The sequence below is a fragment of the Dipodomys spectabilis genome, unplaced genomic scaffold, assembly GCF_019054845.1.
Source record: "Dipodomys spectabilis isolate Male_0828 unplaced genomic scaffold, ASM1905484v1 ptg000001l, whole genome shotgun sequence".
Lineage (NCBI taxonomy): Eukaryota > Metazoa > Chordata > Mammalia > Rodentia > Heteromyidae > Dipodomys > Dipodomys spectabilis.
Genome location: NW_024870678.1, coordinates 15,558,281 through 15,577,321, shown reverse-complemented (window position 1 = coordinate 15,577,321; position 19,041 = coordinate 15,558,281).

The window sequence follows — 19,041 nt, the reverse complement described above, 5'->3', positions numbered from 1 at the left end:
GTGCAGGATAGATGCCTAGAAGTGGTATGATTGGGTCATAAGGAAGGTCAATATTTAGCTTTCTGAGGACCCTCCAGAATGCTTTCCAAAGTCCTTGTATAAGTGTACATTCCCACCAGCAGTGTAATAGAGTTCCTCTTTCTCTGCATCCCCTCCAGCATTTGTCGTTGCCTGACTTGAGGATGTGGGCCATTCTGACTGGGGTAAGGTGGTATCTCAGGGTTGTCTTTATTTGCATTTCCTTCACAACCAGAGATAGCAAACATTTCCTGTGTTTCTTTGCCATTTGTATCTCTTCTTCTGAGAAGTCTCTCTTTAGTTCCCTTCCCCATTTAGTAATTGGTTTGTTAGGTTTGGGAGGGATTAGTTTCTTGAGTTCCCTGTATATACTGGATATTAACCCCTTGTCTGATATATTGCTGGTAAATATTTTTCCCAGTTAGTTGGTTGTCTTTCTAGCTTGGTTGCTATAGCTTTAACTGTGAAGAAATTCTTTATTTTAAGGTTGTCCAATTTGTTGAGTCTCTCTCTAATTTGTTGTGACCCCGGGACTTTGTTCAGGAAGTTCCTTCCTGTGCCTGTAAGTTCAAGTGTCTCCTACTCTGTCCTGCAGTAGTTTCAGAGATTCAGGTTTGATGTTAAGGTCTTTAATCCATTTTGAATTGATATTGGTGCATGGTGATAGGCTGGGGTCCACTTTTAGTTTTCTGCATGTGGCCGCCCAGTTTTCCCAGTACCAGTGGTTGAAGAGGCTGTGTTTCTTCCACTGTATGTCTTTGGCTCCTTTGTCAAATATCAGCTGACTGTAGGCATGTAGTTTTATTTCTGGATCTTTTATTCCATTGGTCTTCGGATCTGTTTTTGTGCCAGTACCACGTTGTCTTTGTTATTATGGCTCTCTAGTAGAGTTGATGTCCAGCATCGAGATCCTCCCATGTTGTCTTTTTTGCCTAGAAATTTTTTGGCTATTATAGGTCTTTTGTTGCTCCATATGAATTTCTGGACTGTTTTCTATATTTCAAAACAGTATGTCATTGGGATTTTAATAGGAATTGCATTGAATTTGTATATTAATTTTGGCAGTATTGTCATTTTCGCTATATTGTCTGTCTATCCAAGAGCATGGATGGACTTTCCATTTCCTGGTGTCTTCTGTAATTTCTTTAAGGTTTTGTAATTTTCGTTAAATAGCTCTTTTACATCTTTGGTTAGGTTAATCCCTAAATTTTTTGTTTTGGAGAGGGGTTATTGTGATTGGGTTGCTTCTTTTATTTCCCTCTCTGCTTGTACATTGTCAGTGTACAGGAAGGTGACTGCTTTTTGTGGGTTGATTTTGTATCTTGCTACTTTGTCAAAGTGATTTATAATTTCTAAGAGTTTGGGGATGGAGTTTTGGGGATCATGAAGGCATAGTAGCATGTCATCTGCAAAAAGGGATAGTTTAACTTCTTTCCCTATGCAGATCCCTTTAATGTCTTTTTCTTGCCTTATTACCCTGGATAAGGGTTCCAGGACTATATTGAAGAATAGTGGAGACAGTGGGCATCCTTGCCTTGTTCCTGATTTTAGGAGAATTGGTTGCAGTTTTTCCCCATTAAGTATAATATTGGCTATTGGTCTGTCATATATGGCTTTTATTGTTTTAAGGAATGTTCCTTGTATTCCTGTTTTCTCCAGAGCTTTTAACATGAATGATGTTGTATCTTATTTAAAGCCTTTTCTGCATAGTGGAGATAATCATGTAGTTCTTGAACTTGGATCTGTTGAAGTGTTGGATTACATTTATTGATTTACATCATCCCTGCATCTCTGGGATGAAGCCTACCTGGTCGTAGTGCATGATTTTTTTTTTTTTTGGTCCGATCGTGGGGCCTGAACTCTGGGCCTGGGCGCTGTCCCTCAGCCCTTCAGCTCAGGGCTAGCACTCTACCACTTGAGCCACAGTACCACTTCTGGCTTTTTTCTTCTGCTTATGTGGTGCTGAGGAATCGAACCCAGGGCCTCATGCATGCAAGGCAAGTACTCTACCACTGAGCCACCTTCCCAGCCCTAGTGCATGAGTTTTTATGTGTTTCTTGTTAGCTATAATTTTGTTAAGGATCTTTGCATCTGTTTTCATCAAGGAGATTGGTCTGTAGTTCTCTTTTTTGGTTGGGTCTTTGCCTGGTTTGGGGACGAGTGTGATATTGGCATTGTAGAATGAGTTTGGGATAGCTCCCTCCTTTTCTACTTCTTTGAAGAGCTTGAGGAGTATGGATATTAGTTATTCTTTAAAGGTCTTTTAGAATTCCATTGTGAATCCATCTGGTCCTGGGCTTTTTCTTGTTGGAAGACTTCTGATTGGTTTCTGTATCTCGTTGTAAGATATTGGCTTATTTAATTGATTTACTTCTTCTTTGCTTAGTTTGGGCAACTTGTATTTCTCTAAAAATGCATCCATTTCTGCTAGGTTTTCTTTCTTTAGCGAGTATAACTTTCGAAAATAGTTCTTTATAATTGTTTGGATATCTTGGGTATTTGTTGTGATTTTTCCCGTGGCATCCCTGATCTTGTTAATTTGGGTATCCTCTCTTCATTTCTTACTTAATTATACCAAAGCTCTATCAATTTTATTTATTTTTTCAAAGATCCAGCTTTTTGTTTTCTTAATTTTATTTATAATTTTCCTATTCTCTAACTCATTAATTTCTGCTCTTAATTTGATTATCTCACTCCATCTAGTAACTTTAGGTTCCATTTTTTCATGTTTCTCTAGCTGTTTTAATTGCAACATGAGACTATTTACTTAGTCTGTCTCTATTTTCTTGATGTGGGCACTGAGGGTGATAAATTTACCCCTCAGGACTGCTTTTGCTGCGTCCCACAAGTTTCTTTGTGATGTATATTCATTTTCATTGAATTGTAGGAACTTGTTAATTTCTTCTCAAATTTCTTCTGTTACCCAGGTGATGCATAGAAGTGTGCTGTTCAATTTCCACGTATTTGAGTAATTTCTGCGGTATGTTTTGTTATACAGGGAATTATGTCGATCCCCTTGTATTTTATTAAGTTCCTTGCATGAACTGTGATATGGTCTATTTTGGAGAAAGTTCCATGAGCTGCTGAGAAGAATGTGTACTGTGTTGTTTTAGGGTGAAATACTCAGTAGATGTCAGTTAGTTCTGCTTGAAGTATGGCCTCACTTAATTCGATAGTTTTTTTTAAAACAAAGAAATTCAAGTGAAGAAATGTACCATTATAAAGATAAAATGTCCCTGGGCCCTAGAAGCTTATGCCTGCAACCCTAGCTACTCAGGAGGCTGAGATCTAAAAATCTCAGTTCGAAGCCAGCTGGTACAGGACAGTCCACAAAACCCTTATCTCTGAGTAACCACTAAAAATCCACAAATGGGCACTGGGAATGTGGCTTAGTAGTAGAGTAAGTGGTGCTGTCACTTGTAGTAGAGTACTAGCCTTGAGCACAGAGAGGCTCAGGGACAGTGCCCAGTCCTGAGTTTCAAGCTCCAGGGCTGGAAAAAAAAAAAAAGAAAAACAAATGTAGGTGTGGTTTTGGTAGTAGAGTAATGGCCTTGGGCAAAAGAAGCTGAGGGACAGTGTTCAGGCCCTGAATTCAAGCTCCAGGACTTTCACAAAAACAAAAACAAGCAAACAAGAACAAACACAATGTTGCTCCTGAAAACCAAAGCCAACAAAACAAAATGAATATAGTATTAGGCTGCACTGGGACAAGTGGAGCATTCGCAACAAGGAAGGTGATGTTACACTGCCTAAACCATGACATTCAATCTTCTTGACATATGTATATTCAGGGACAATAACAGGTTAGGGTAATTCTAGGAGTAACAATAGATAAAGTTTCATTTAAAAAGCCATAAGTTAAATACCTGAAACACCCAGGATTATTTAGTTTAGGGGGAAAATGTGGTACATTTGAATATTTCAAATGTCTGATAACTAATCATGATATTTACTTAACGTATTTCAAAGGCTATGTTAGAATACTTGTATGAAATTTTAGAAAGATACACTTAGGCTTAAGAGAAAATAAATACCTTCTAAAAGTAGAGCTTTTACAAATACAGTAAGGTGTTTTGAAATCCAGTGACTACTTTCTTTTTCTGAGATTCTGTGAGTCTCTAATGATCAAATTAATATTTTCAAAGTACTTTTTTATTCATAGTGATACCTACACAACTATTCTGACTATAGTAGCAGTAGTCAAACTGTGGTCACAGATAATCACAGATTCAATAAGAAAATTAACAAAACTTTTCTCCTCGTTTCTCCACAGTGAGGGATTTTGCAGTCCGTATATATAAAGCAGACATGATTTGGTTAGTAGTTATAAACAGTGATTAACCAGAAGTGGTAAGCTAAGTGAAGGAATGGTCAAAGTGTAAATGTTGGATGTTGTGTATATGTGAGTAATGGGGCAGATGAAAGGACAAAAAGAAGTAGAACAGAGCCAAGCACAAGCTTTTCTCAAAAGGACCAGATTTGGTTTGCATTTTCAAGGATGTTCCCCAGGGAGAATTTTGTTATCACATCTTCCTATCTAGTTTTCTTACAGAGACTCAAAATGTCCCTTGATCATTTCAAACTCACATAGTCTTAAAGAGAGTTAGTCATGGAAGATAAATGAATGTCTCTGTTGAACAGGCATCTCTCCTGTCTCTCCTAGGAGGATATGAGAGGAAATGGGAACTGTCACACTGAGTTTCCTAGAATTATGTCTATGATTGGCTCCCTGCAGGAGACTTCGCCTAGGACTCATTCAGTAATACAATCCTCCAAAAGAAGTATCCACAGACTATAAGATTATGAAAAAAACAACAACATAACTTGCTTCTTGTTGTTAGCTGAAGCTTTTTGGTTTACCAGTGCTACTATAAGATCCTAAATTCTCTTGGCATTGTTCAAACCCAACTATGGTTTGTCTGCCTTTACTTGACAATAACTTCTATCCACCTTGCTACTTTCTGGGTTACTTCAATGTGTGGTGCTAATTCTGTGTTGGTTACGCTACTGTCTATAGAATAAAAACACTGTTCACCCTATCATTAGAAAGTGATATTTGTTTTTTCACATTGATCCATTTATCCATCACAACTTTTTTTACAGGAATAACATTAAGTGAAACATTTTTATTAGCACATATACATATATATACTGGAAAACAATTACAAACAAGTTTAAGAGGTAGAGTACAGAGACAGCACACAAGTCTACCTATGTACATTAAAAGGAAAATGATAGCAAGTTCATACAGAGTCTATCCTATCTTTTACAGATAGGATTTCTATGTGTGGCTACGTAAGGGTAGTCTTCCATCACAACTTTTATTAATTGATTAATTAGTTAATTTATTCATTTATATATTTATTATCCAAGCAGTTATACTTGAAAAGGATATGCTCCCAGGGTATACCATACACCTTAGATATTGAGAAAACCAAACAATTTTGGATTTAACAGAACTCAGTTCTCTGGTATATTCTTATTTCAATTTACTTCCAAGAAAGAAAAAAAAAAGCTCAAAGTAAATGACATGAGGATGATTCAGCCACATCCAAAGGAACAGAAGTTATTTCTGGCCACAGAATAAGATACAGAGGGCATCAAAATGCATAAATGAGAAAGAATCACATAAGTTTCCTCAATGAGTTCCTGCTTCAAGGATGAATTCTGTCCTCACAGTCTTTCTAATCTCCTTGATTCTTGAGCAAAGACAGAACTGACATAAAAGGAAACACTGGGACATGATAAATTATACAAATCTCTAGGCATTCATACACAATGAGACCAATGGAGGACATTCTTAGGAGGAGAACACGGAGGAATAATACCTATGTGCATCTGATCATATAAACTAATATTTATCAAAATGAATGCCACAAAATGGAATCAAGAGTTTTTTTTCTTTGTTGCTGTTTTTGTTTTCTTTTCCTTTGTCTTATTTTTTCATTTATCTGTCTTTGGGAGGGCAAATGCGGAGCACAGAAATGGAGGTACAAAAGGTGAATAAATGCAGTAGTGACACTCAGTTGACACTATGTTGAACTATATAAATTTGTAGAAAAGATAAGAGGGAAAACAGAGAGAACGAGGGAAGAGGTGACATTGTTCAGAATGAAAGTACTTTATCTGACTTATGTACTTGTAACCTCTATGTAACACCACCTTTATAATAACAGCAAGAATGCATGAATGGAAAAATGAAAAACCTTTGAAATGAAAAAGGAAATAAAATATATGCATCAAGAGGTTCTCTTCTTAAGAGATTTCATATTGTATAGAATTAGAAAAACAAAAATTATTGCTTCAGACATATCTAAAGAAGATCAGATCAATGTTAACATAAAAAGTGCCAAAGTTGGGGAGTTTTGTTCTCAAGCTTAACCTCTGAATCGGTTATATTTTCATTAACAGAATGAATTAGTTGCTAATCAGACTCAAGAATGCATTTCAATCAATTACAATCTCATTTTAGCTGGAAAAGGTTATCATGAATTTAGTATCAACCATTCTTTTTCTTTTTCTTTCTTTCTTTTTTCTGGTCCTGGAGCGTAGGTGCTGTTCCTGAGCCTCTTTGTGCTCAACACTAGCGCTCTACCACTTTGAGCCACAGAGTCATTTCTGGCTTTTTTGAGTAGTTTCTTAGAGATAAGAGTCTTAGAAGGACTTTGCTGCTTGGGCTGGGACTGCAATCCTCAGATCTCAGCCTCCTGAGTAGCTAGGATTACAGGTGTTAGTATCATTCATTTTTAATCCCAAAGGATTCCTCACACCTACATAATCACACACTACTATTTAAATTTATGTCTCAAATTAATTGTTATCTTATATGTAGTGGAAACTAGCAGCCCAACAAATGATTTGACTTCATAAACATATCTAACAAATGGAGGAAGTGATTTCTGTATTTTATGACCTTAAGTTTGCACTCTATGTCTCCAACAAGGCTACTTCAACATGTACAAAAGATGACAAAGAAGCTCCAGGGGCTCATCAAAAGTAGTATAATATCAAAGTAACTTTTCCTTCTCTAGTAATGATATTCAAGTCATGTGCCTACTTAAACCCATTCATTTTGAAAATAGTTTTCTCCTGCTGGTATCTCAATATACACCAAACAAAATACAACTTTTCTATAACAGGATATCTCTAGTGGTATATCATATAACAAGAAATACATAGTTCCTGATCAAATATACCTGTGGTATCCATAGCCTTAAGACAAATTCAACCCTTACCAGCCAAAAACACCAAAACAACAACAACAAAACCCAAACCAAAAAATACCTACTTTGTATATCAGGAAAATGTCTAAGGACAAAGAAAGTATATTCCCCAGTAGAAGAGGTGATTTTTGTCATCAATGATATAAGTCTCAAAACGTAAGAGGAGCTATGTTCAGTTACTAACATTTTCATGAAAATAATTCTCTGCTCACAAATACCATACAGGAATGAAGAACTTTACCCATAGCAGACCCTAAAAAAAACCAGAAGGATCTTTCTAAACTGACAGGGGAAAAAAGATTGAATATTACTATTTTTATAAGACATAATTGTTATTCCTACTAGTTAATTATGATCAAGCAACATGACTGCTGTAGCTGTGTCAATGTGTAATTTGTTTTTAACAGTATGGATCTGAATTAAATTGTAAATCTTTATGTCTAATTAAATAATGATCCCAGAGCTGTTCCATATATAAAAAGCAATATAAGTACTTCAATGACATTGAGGGTAAAAAATAATAGAGCAAGCAAAGGCAGGTTCATTGTTGAGGTTATAATCTAAATCTAATTTTTGGCTGTTCCATTGGTGTTAAAGAAGCCTCAGAAAATCCAATGGGACTCAAGAGAGAAAATCATTCCAAATTTTATTCATTCATTAGAAAGAAAAATATTATGTCCTAGATCAAATATTATGACCTAGAACAAAAATATTATGACCTAGAACAAATCATGTTAAGTGAAGAAAGCCAGGCTGAGAGAGACAAATCCACATGCTTTCTCCGATGACTGACAAAGAAAAATATAAGAGAGGAGGAGAATTAGATCAAAGTATATTACATGCACGCATATTTATATGTGTGCATGTTTCATGATGAAACCGCTTTGTAAAATTAATTTGTGCTAATAAACTCCTGAAGGATTAGAGAACTCAACAAGAAACATGTGCATGGAAATCAACAAAATAGAACTATACAAATGAGTTCAGCAAAAGTAAAAACAAAATATATTCTAGTATTTTAGATTAATAAATGCTGTCATTTTGCATGTGCTGTCCGGGCTCTGAGGAAGGACATCTCACTTAAAATGAATAGGTGAATATTGCATTATAATTGTTATTAAAATTCAGATGTTCATTAAATGTTGACTATTACAAAACAAAAATATAATTGTTGAAAAAATCATTTAAATAATAACATCGTGATTAAAGTGTAAACAATTTGTGGTATAAATCTTTCTTGTATTATTTTTAATCAATGGTTCCTTCTTAAACATCATAAAGACAGACCATACAAATGCTAACGAGGATAGAAAAGGGAATCTGTGAGTCTAGCCAATTGGAATATATTATGGAGATTTTTGAAAACAGTAAATATAGAATTAATGTTACTGTTAAATATATATGCAAAGATAATGAGGTTAGTAGATTGATGAGGCATTTTGCACTTCTATGTTAACTGCATAAGGGTCCATCAGTGGAGAAGTAGATGGCATTTACAAAAATGGTACTTACAATAATAGAATATAACACAAAGAGTATAATATACTCTATATAGAATATTATATAAAGCTGGATGTCAGTTGGTTCACACCTGTAATCCTCAGGAGGCTGATGTCTGAAAATCCTAGTTCAATGACAGTCTAGGCAGAAAAGTCTATGAGACTCTTATCCATTTAACCAGCAAAAAGCCAAAAGTAGACATGTAGGTCATGTGGAAGAGCACTAGCTTGAGTGAAAGAGTTAAGAGGCAGTGTCTTGCCCCAGTACTAGCGCACACAAACAAAAAAAAATGTTATACAATATAAAACACAGGAAATGCTGTTAATCTGAATAAAATTGGGCAGAACACTATGCTAGGGAAAATAAGAGAGGCACATAAAGATAAATACAGCATAATCTCAAGACAGTAGAAAATTGATTATCTGAGGTAGTAAGGTAAGAGAGGGGTGGATAAAGGGAAATTACTTAAGGATAAAAGTTCTCTTTATTCTGGAGGAACAAATTTCAGAAATCTCTTGCAGTACATGGTGACTTCAGTTAATGGTATATTGTATTTTTTAATTACAGTAATGTTGCTGTGCATAACGGAATTTCCATGTTATTAAGGCCGTATAATATTCTATTATTTATATGTATCACATATGTCATTACCCATTCTTCCATTAATGTATACTTCCGTTACCCCTATGTCTTGACTATTGTGAACAAATCAGAATTTTCCAAGTGAAGAAAGTGTCAAGGACAAGAAACCTCTCCATTAATGTTTAAATCATTTAAAAAATAAATGTTGCTTCTGCACTTTTACCTAACAACGTTAACTTTACTCCAAGTCAGAGTCTCATGGAGAATTGCATTAGTAAGAGATGGTGTTTCTTGTCACTACAATTTTTTGGAGTATAAGAATTATCACAGTAAGAGTAGCTTTATGAGAAATAGGAACTAAGAGGTCCAAATTTAAGAACACAGTTTAGTTGGGCTATAGTAGCCTGCCTGCAGTCTCAGTCACCAAGCACAGGCTAAGATGACTGAGAAGAGCCTGAACAAACCATACTTAAACAACCCTCTCGAGCACCTGTTACATGACATACGTAGTTTATAACTCTGGGCAGGAAAGGCAGAACTGGCTATCCAGGGCTACTTGGACTTGAAGTCCTTTTCAGTGAGCTCTAGGAAGATCTGCTATTGATTTGACTCTCCAAACATGGTCAGTGTTCAATTCCTGTCTATGTGGAAGAGCACAGTACAAGGTACCTTTTTCAAGATTACAAAAAGTGTAGAAGGGAAGGAAGAAGGTAGAGTGATGGCAGAATACGTAAAATGATATTTGGTCAGCCTTATGATGTAACTATATATGTCCTAACAAAACACCTGTACTTTGTACAATTAATATATGTTAATTTTAGCAAAGAGGAAAAAATAAGACTTGAAGATAGCAACTCCTATGAAAGTGCTGCAGAAAAAAAAAAACTAGCTTTCAGCATGGACTTTTATTTTTTAATAAGAACTCACTTCTAAAAGTCAGGCCATTTCCTGCTAAAGAGATCACATCTTAGGAGGGGCCAGTTAATGATTTGGGGGCTAGGGATTCATGAACAATCAGAGAATGCATGAGTACAGAGGAATATTTTAATTTTGCCTAATATTATATATAAATAATACAGTAGAATAGCATGTTGCTTCATATCCAAACTTCATTTGGTAAAAATGAACAATATGTAAGTACTTAAGTTTTAGAAGATCATTTTATTCATAATTTACCAAGAAAATATAATGACCAACCTGTGTTTTGTGTCAATCATTTCTTTCTAAAATTTGGATTGTCCTGACCCAAGTAGTTTTAAGTCCCTGTTCTATCATCTAGGAGCTAGGTGACTTTAGGCAAGTAACTAAATCTTTGAGTCTTGTATACAGTTGAAAAATAAAATCCAAAGTCCTAAATAGAGATGTTTGGGTATTAATTAATAGAATGACTTCTTATTGGTATAGCTAGCATATAGTAGATGACAAACAAAAATCGTCTTGCCATAAATATATTGCATTAATTATGTTGGTATTGATTGTAGTAACAAGTAAGTCAGAAAATTCACTGGACTATCATGGTAGAAGCTTATTTTGGGTCATTGAATATGTCTTTTTCTTGCTGAAGGACAGACTTCTGTTCTATTATACTAACTTCAGAATCTAATTGGTGGCTCAGACATTCTTAACTGATGAGTCCTTTGTTCTAAATGTACCAAAAAGAGAAAGAGCCTAACCCTAACTCAAATGTCAAGCTTGATCCATGGATACTCTCTCAAGCAAAAAAATAAACTTTTGTGCTACACAAATATAGAAAAACCTGAAAATGTGGTTTCCAATGGAATTATCTTCCTCCTTAAAGAAGAAGAAAGATGACACAAATTATATACGGCTGTCACAAAATGGCCACAGTAAGCTCTTTGGCCTCCAGGCCTGTATAAAGACTATAAATCTGAGTGGTACAATACTTTCTCCATCAGCTCCATATAGTGAAGTTTATATAATCCATGAACTAAAAATCAAATTGTCTTCCCACAACACTCTTCAAGGCCAATACACAGCGTTTCACAGGAATAAGATAACCACCACTAAAAAGAGAAGTTGGAAAACACATGGCAATCCATAGAAATAATGATTTTATCTGTCCTTCTCTAGCAATAATAACAGAATTCTGCCACATGGGACTAGTAAAGACCCATACTGCCCTGGATAGAAGCTCTCTGATTAGATAGGCTTAAAATATCATTGCAGACAAGATTCTTTCGAAGTGCCCAAGCTTTGGATCTGTGTGATTCCAGTAAATTCCATATGGTCAATAATGACACTCAACATTCCTTTTTGTCTTCGCTACAGTTTTATGTGTGTTTAACTGAAGTTTTAATGTAACTTTCTCAGTCTTATCTCATCTGATTGGAGTCTAGAACTTTAAGCTTTGTCAACTCCATGAGTCTTAACATTTCTGGGCTTTTTCTACTTTCTATTCTTTATGCTTTTAACGCAATCAAATCTTTTCTGAATTCATCATTTCCAGTAATAGCCCACGATACAGCAAGTAGCAATAAACATAAACATATTCTGTTTTCTAGCTTCTGATCCTCAGACTCACAGGATTGGAAGGCATATGGTTTAACTTCAAAGTTATCTGAAGTGGCAGTTTCATCAAAATTATGTCACTATACACATGAATTTCCATTTCCCCAACTTCTATTTATCTGTATTCAGATATCACCCATCCAAATTTGCAGCCAATGCTATGATTTTATGCTTTTAGAAGGCAGCACCACAACTTCCACTACCAATTTTGTTAGGTAACTCTAGCGGCTATAAAAATTTTCTTGAGCATAGATACATCATTTCTTACTCATAATATTTCAAACACTAGCAAGTGAAAAACTGTACACTGGTTTCATCAGTATTCTAAGTATAATTAAGTAGTTCATTTAAGCCTTTTTATTTCAAATTAATAAAATGTGTAATATAAATATTTTTTCTTAATTTAATTCTATTATACAGAATTAGCCTTGTAATTATGCTAGATTAATTCATGTTAGAAAAATACTCTTAACCAATTATGATAGTTCATGACCAGTTTCATAGCACTTGGGAGGATTTCAAGTTCAGCTAGTCTGGGCTTATAAAGTAAGATACTGTCTCAAAAAAAAAAAACAAAAAACAAAAAATAGAAATAAAGGGGGAGAGAAAGACAAAAAAGAAGAAGGAAGGAAGGAAGGAAGGAAGGAAAGAAGGAAGGAAGGGAGGGAGGGAGGGAGAGAGGGAAGAGGGTGGGAGGGATGGAGGAAAGAAATGAGGGAAGGAGAGAGGGAAAGAGAAAAAGAAGAAAGAGAAAGAGTCCTATCCAGGTACATAGGACATCTTGAATAATATTAGTTCTACTATCTAATGAAAAAGTCATGAAAACAGACAGAATTATATCTGTGTATACATGGTGAGTACATTGTGTATATGTGTACATCCTATTCAACAGGTATGTAATCAGATACATGATAAACATATTGATATAGGTTTATATATTTCACTGTACATGGTATTTAACATATGTAAATACACTATAAATAGCAATGATTAATTTTCTCTCTATTTGTGAACTAATCTTTCTATTGTTGCATGCTGGAGAACAACCTTGGACAAATCCTATATAGTCTATAGAATACAGATTCTGTATAGAACTGTGAAAGCATAGTTTCAATTACATTTCTTCAAGGTAATTTTTCCACTCCAAAATTGTTGCTTAATTGCTATTACTTACTTATAGGCATCATATATATGATGAGAATTCCTCACAAATTTTGACTAATTTAATCATTCATAAAATTGCATTTTTAGTAAAAAAAAATTCTTGGATTTTTTCCATTAGTTGCTAAATTTAGAACATTTCAAGAATACAGTATTAGCTAGCAAGCAAAACTGATTGGGAACATTAACTGCCATCTTCCTAAACGGAAATATGTAGGAATACATGGTCGGTTATTGATCAAAATATACTCTCTACATTATGAACATGGATCCTGCATGTTGAAAACAGACAAGCAGACATCAGTTTGTCCCAAGAGAACATTCATGAGCAACACTGTACTTCTTGTTCTGAGAGCCACATCAGTTATGAGACTATTAAAAGTACTATTTGAGGAATGAAATCATTCATAGGTTCTAGATTATAGATAGCTATTCACTAAAACATTAACATTTAAGAAAGTTGGGAAATATTTTATCTGCCAATAAAAACTGAACAGAACAAATATGAGAAAATGGGATGGAAAATGCCTTTATATTTGTCTTAGTAATTTGATTACTTTGGAACTCATATTGTGAAAAAAATAACTAATAAAACAATTAAAGGTACAGCTGTTCTGGCCATACAGTTCTTAGGTTGGATTCCTACAAGATGGATCAAAATAAACAAAAGTTCAGTTGACCAAGCCCTTTGCTCCCTCTCATTCCTTTGATGTTCTCCTCCGTGTGTTTACCTATTGGTTCAAGGATTCTTTTCCCCCCATCCCATGCAAAACCACTCAAGCTCAATTTTATACATATTAAGTTGACAACGCTTCTATTTTTCCCCAGTTATAATTTCTTTCTAGTCTTATTTCTTTCCAATATATTCTTCTATTTAGAATAATTTTCCCAGTGTTCTTCAACATTAGTTACATCACTGTCAGGTGGCTGATTTTAATATCTCCTGTAACCAGTTATTACAAGGACACAAAAAAGGAATTTCTATTAATGGAAAATATTACTCTTTAGTGCATTTACTTAATTCTTACAGACAATAAATGAGATTTCTATTCATAAGATTGTATATTTGCTATTATGAGCCATATAAATTTATGGAAAAATGATCTCTCCACATAGAAGATTAGGGGAAAAAATTCAGTGAATCTATCTGAAAGAGGGTGAATCAAGTGCTACAAATTATTTCTTTTAAAGATTCAGAGGAAAAAGAACTTTTTTTCCCAGCTGAAATGAATATGAACAGTATCAAAAAAGAGGAAAACTTTTTAATCCAAGGAAATACAAGCGCTAGATGTTTTACCAAATTAAGGCATCACAGATGAACCAGAGAAAAGATGTGAGAAATTACCAGCATAAATACTTTCAGGGTGGTTGACCCACAATTCCTCAGGCCTTAATCTTGATTGGTAGTGATGAGAGAAAAGGCCAAGGAAGAGCAGAGAAGATGGCAACTCCAGGGAAGCAACTTGGGAGTTAGAAGGTGATAATGAAGTCCACACTTCTTGTTCAAAAACACAAAAGAAGTCTGAAAAATAGATTCCTCTTCACTTATTTTTAAGCTTCCTCTTTAGCTTCTACTTGGTTAATTTTTTATTGTCAAATTGATGGACAGAGGGATTATAGTTACATAAGTAAGGTAATAAGTACATTTCTTGTCAAACCTGCTACCCCTTTCCTCATTATTCTCCTGCTTTCCCTCCCTCCCCCCCGACAAAGTTGTACAGATCGTTTATTTTATTTTTATTTTTTATTTTTTTATTGTGAAAATACTGTTGTCCCTCCCCCAGGGTATAACCGCTGCTTTCACTGTATTTGAGGTTGGTATAATTTGTGGAGGGGAAGGGAAAAAACAAATCGTTTAAATAGAGATACAGGTGGATCTATTGCAACAATGAGATATACAAGTCCTTATGTGGAAAAATGAACTTTACAACTTGGGGGGGGAGGATTGAATGGGGGGGTGGGGGGAGGATGGGAAGGGATGGGAAGAGGAAACAAAGGAGGAGGCTACAATGCTTGATAAGAAATGTACTCATTATCTTGCCCATGTAATTGTAACCCCGATCGTTTCTAACATAGTGTCATGTTAATATTGCTGTTTTATTGGTTCCCGCGTTGTGCTTTGTATCACCATTCTGTTGTTCCCCTTCCTTCCCTGATTCTGATGAACATATATATAATACCAGGTTAATGTTTTATCTAGAACTTACTTAGGTTTCATTTCTACCATATAATTTTACCTCATCCATCTGTATTCTTGAAAACACTTTGTTGATAACAATATATGTCTAGATAGGAAGTAATGGCATCTATTTCCTTTGTCCTTAAAATGTCTAAGATTAGCAATAGATGTTCTACATTGAGCCATTAATATTGAAACATAGAATCTATCAAAATAACATAGTATGAATTTTGATGTATAATTATTAAACAAAAATATTTTTGGAAAATTCCTCCCTGTCATGCAGGAAGCAAGTTTTTTCAGTCCATACATTATCACACAGATACTATTATTGCTCAGAAGAAAGAAGTCATGTCATTAATAAGTTCCTGTTTTTCTCTCCATAAATACTAGAAGGAAAATATGATACTCATAAAATATGAAGATGGAAATGTGGAGATCATTTTCATAGAAATTTCACAAAATTCCTTGGATCATGCTTCATGACAAAATTTGCATGGTGATCCATCACCAAAAATTATTTTTTGGTATGTACAATACCAGGGTACCAAATCAAATACAGTTACAAGGGGATATACCATAGGGTAAAGAACATACAAAAGAAACAAAAAAATCACATAGTATCTTAAAAACAGCAACAACAAAGAAAAATCTCTTGTGTCCCTATCTTGGAGTTCATTTCACTTAGCATCATATGTACATAGCTATTGAGCTATTCTGCTCATCTGGCTGAGATTATCCTAGACATATACTAATTACTGCAAATAAGGGAAACTATGGGACCTATGTTTCTTTGGTCTAGCTTACTTCAGTTAGGATGATTTTTTTCCAAGTCTTTCCATTTCCTTAAAATGGGGTGTTGTCATTCTTTCTGATGGAGTCATTTGAATTAGGGAAGGGGAACAACAGAATGGTGAGACAAAGGACGGCTATATTCACAAAACAATATGTTGAAAATTATCTGTATAACTTGGTGGAGGGGGCTTGAGAGGAGGGAAAGTAGGAGAAAAAGGAGGGAAGGAATAACACGTGTGACCTTATTACCTTACTTATGTAACTATAACTCCTCTATACATCACCTTGACAACAAAAATTATTTTAACAATTTACCAGCTTGCAACTAGATTATGTTTTCCCTCAGTTTTGTTAAAAAGTGGTAAGCTATTTGCTTTGAAAGTAAAGGACAACTTAAGATCTAATCACATAAAGAAACCCTATGTATGACCAACCACAAAAATTGCAAAGAAGACGCAAAGGACACTTCATTAGTGCATACTAAGCTGGAAAGAAGATTCTCTTATTTGTTTTAGTCATATAGAAAAAGTAGTTTCAGTCATAGCAATAGCATAGTAATAGCCACAGCAAGCCAGAGAAATAAGTGTCAACCATGATCATATACATTTAATCACTCAAACTAAATAACATATTAAGTCTCTTGATCATGGTATAAGAAAAAAGGGCTATTGTATTGAGAAATGGAAATGAAGACTATAGAAAAGCACTTACATTTTAGAAAAGAAAGAATTTTCATAATTTCTTTTCTAACGAAAGACATCTTTCATTTAGATCATTTCTTTCTCAGGAAAAGAATTATATATTTTTAATAGAAAGGGTAGAATTATATATTTTTAATAGAAAAGGTAGATAACAATGAGCAACCAAAACTTCTTGGTGAAATTATTTCCTTCAGGACTGCCATGAGAATTGTAAGTAAAAGCAAATCCAAAGTCACATAGCTGAGTTGTGTTCCAAATTCTGAGATGTGTTCCAAACCTACAGTGAACACATTTTAATTGAACTGTATTTTAGAGTTGGCAAAATAACTTTCACTCTTTTCGAAATAGTAAACAATGAAATTTGACTTAAGCCAGTAGTCTCAGGCACTCTTGTTTTTGACTAACTCAAATTAGTTTCTTACCACTTTACTACTAACCCTACATTTTAATAATAATTGAGAGGTGACATCTTGGCTCAAGTACTTTTTTAGTCTAAGCGGTAGGATATAAAGTGCATGGAAGCACAGTAGAAAATTCTTTCAGAAGTAATGAGATAGATGAATGATAAACAAATGTAGCAACATGGAAACTGCTCTCCTATGCCACTTTGCTAAGCTGTTTAAATTAGAAGTCCTGTGTGCCATGTTTCATTTAACAGTTCCCAATACCCCCACAGAACCAACTTTGTTGATTTTTCTTTGCAAAAAACTAGTAAGATTCACACTGTATACCTCTCTATTTCTGTTTTTCTCAGTATATTCCAACTTGTAAGATTAAACATGAAAGATAAGAAATAATTTATCAATTAGTGCTTATAAAAATCCACTAATTGGGAAATGTTTCCTCTAAATCATAAGTCAATGCATAGTTGATAATTTAGGCAATATTAGTAACATGCTTTTTATATTAATTTTTGCACTTCTCTGCAATTTTTTAATTGATAAGCGGAAACAAAAAGAAGTTCCTTAAAAGAAAGGAGAATATATCATACACCTAATACCTGAACATATTTCATACTAACAAAGCAAATGTTATACCCACGTATGTGTGTATATACATACACACGTTTAATTACTGGAACTAATACAAGATGATACGAAGGATATATTGAGATTTGAGGAAAACATAGATTTAAGTAGATCAATTTTCCAATAATTCACCATAAACTATAGTCAGTTCTACCTTAGTTGTAAACCCACTGGTAAGGTTTTACTTGTGGGACTTATTGATGCAACATTATTAGAGACACTGATTGTTGTTCTGTATATTCAGGAGAAAAAGGCTAAATAGATCCATACATAGGTGGTAAGAGATATTGGAATAAAAGACCTCTGGTGGGTTCTCATTCTAATTAATCAGGCTCTTAGCAAAAAAAAAGTGATCTATATAACCAGTAACTATTCTTTTGACTGGGAAAAACTAAGAAAAATACTAAAGCACTAAAATTAGTGTTTGATTAAATTATAGTTGCTGGAGATTGCCTAATTTCACTTTCAGAATTCATAATCTTCTCTTCAGAGATACATAATCCAAAAAAGGAGCAAAAGAAACATTTATAATTTGTTATATAAAGAAGGAAATAAATATCTCACGTCACAGAAGAGGTTCTGAGGACCTTTCCTGATTACTGTATTTCACAATCCTTGAAAGGAGATACGGATTTAATTAAGCAAAGCAGCTCTATATATTGACTGGTTCTACCATGCTTTTTAAATAACCAGGCCTTTCTTTAATTACGTACACACACACACACACACACACACACACACACACACACACACACACACACACAAATCTGCTTCAATCTCCATGAAAATATCCTCATTGATTTCAAAACATTCAGGCTTGGTGTCCTTCTAAATATCTTTTATATCTCATCGCTCCATGACACTGACAGATTTTAAACATGGAGACTGGGGTGGAGGCCCAGGAAAGAGTGGTGATTAAACCCTGTGCAGTTTCAAGATAACACAAGCAAAAACCTTAAAACTAACCAATGTGAGATAAATCAGCTTCTCACAATTGCTACAATAGTAAAGTTGTTTTTTTTTAAGTTATAATCATTTGTGTTTTTTGTTTACAGATTTTCACCAGTCATAAGGAGAGAAAAAAAGCTGACCATGTTTTACTGCAGAGTTATAATTCATGTCTTCAATAATACAAGTCATGTGAATAAAACACAAGCACTAATTGAAAAATAACTAGGCTAATATCACTGAATTTTTATGTGGAGTAATTTCTAGCTGATAACACACACTTCATATGTAACTACAGACTCCCACCAAACCAAAGAGAGTCCCAGCAGGGGATGCTTGCTTAACAGAGAAAAGAATACTTTAATGACAGCACATAA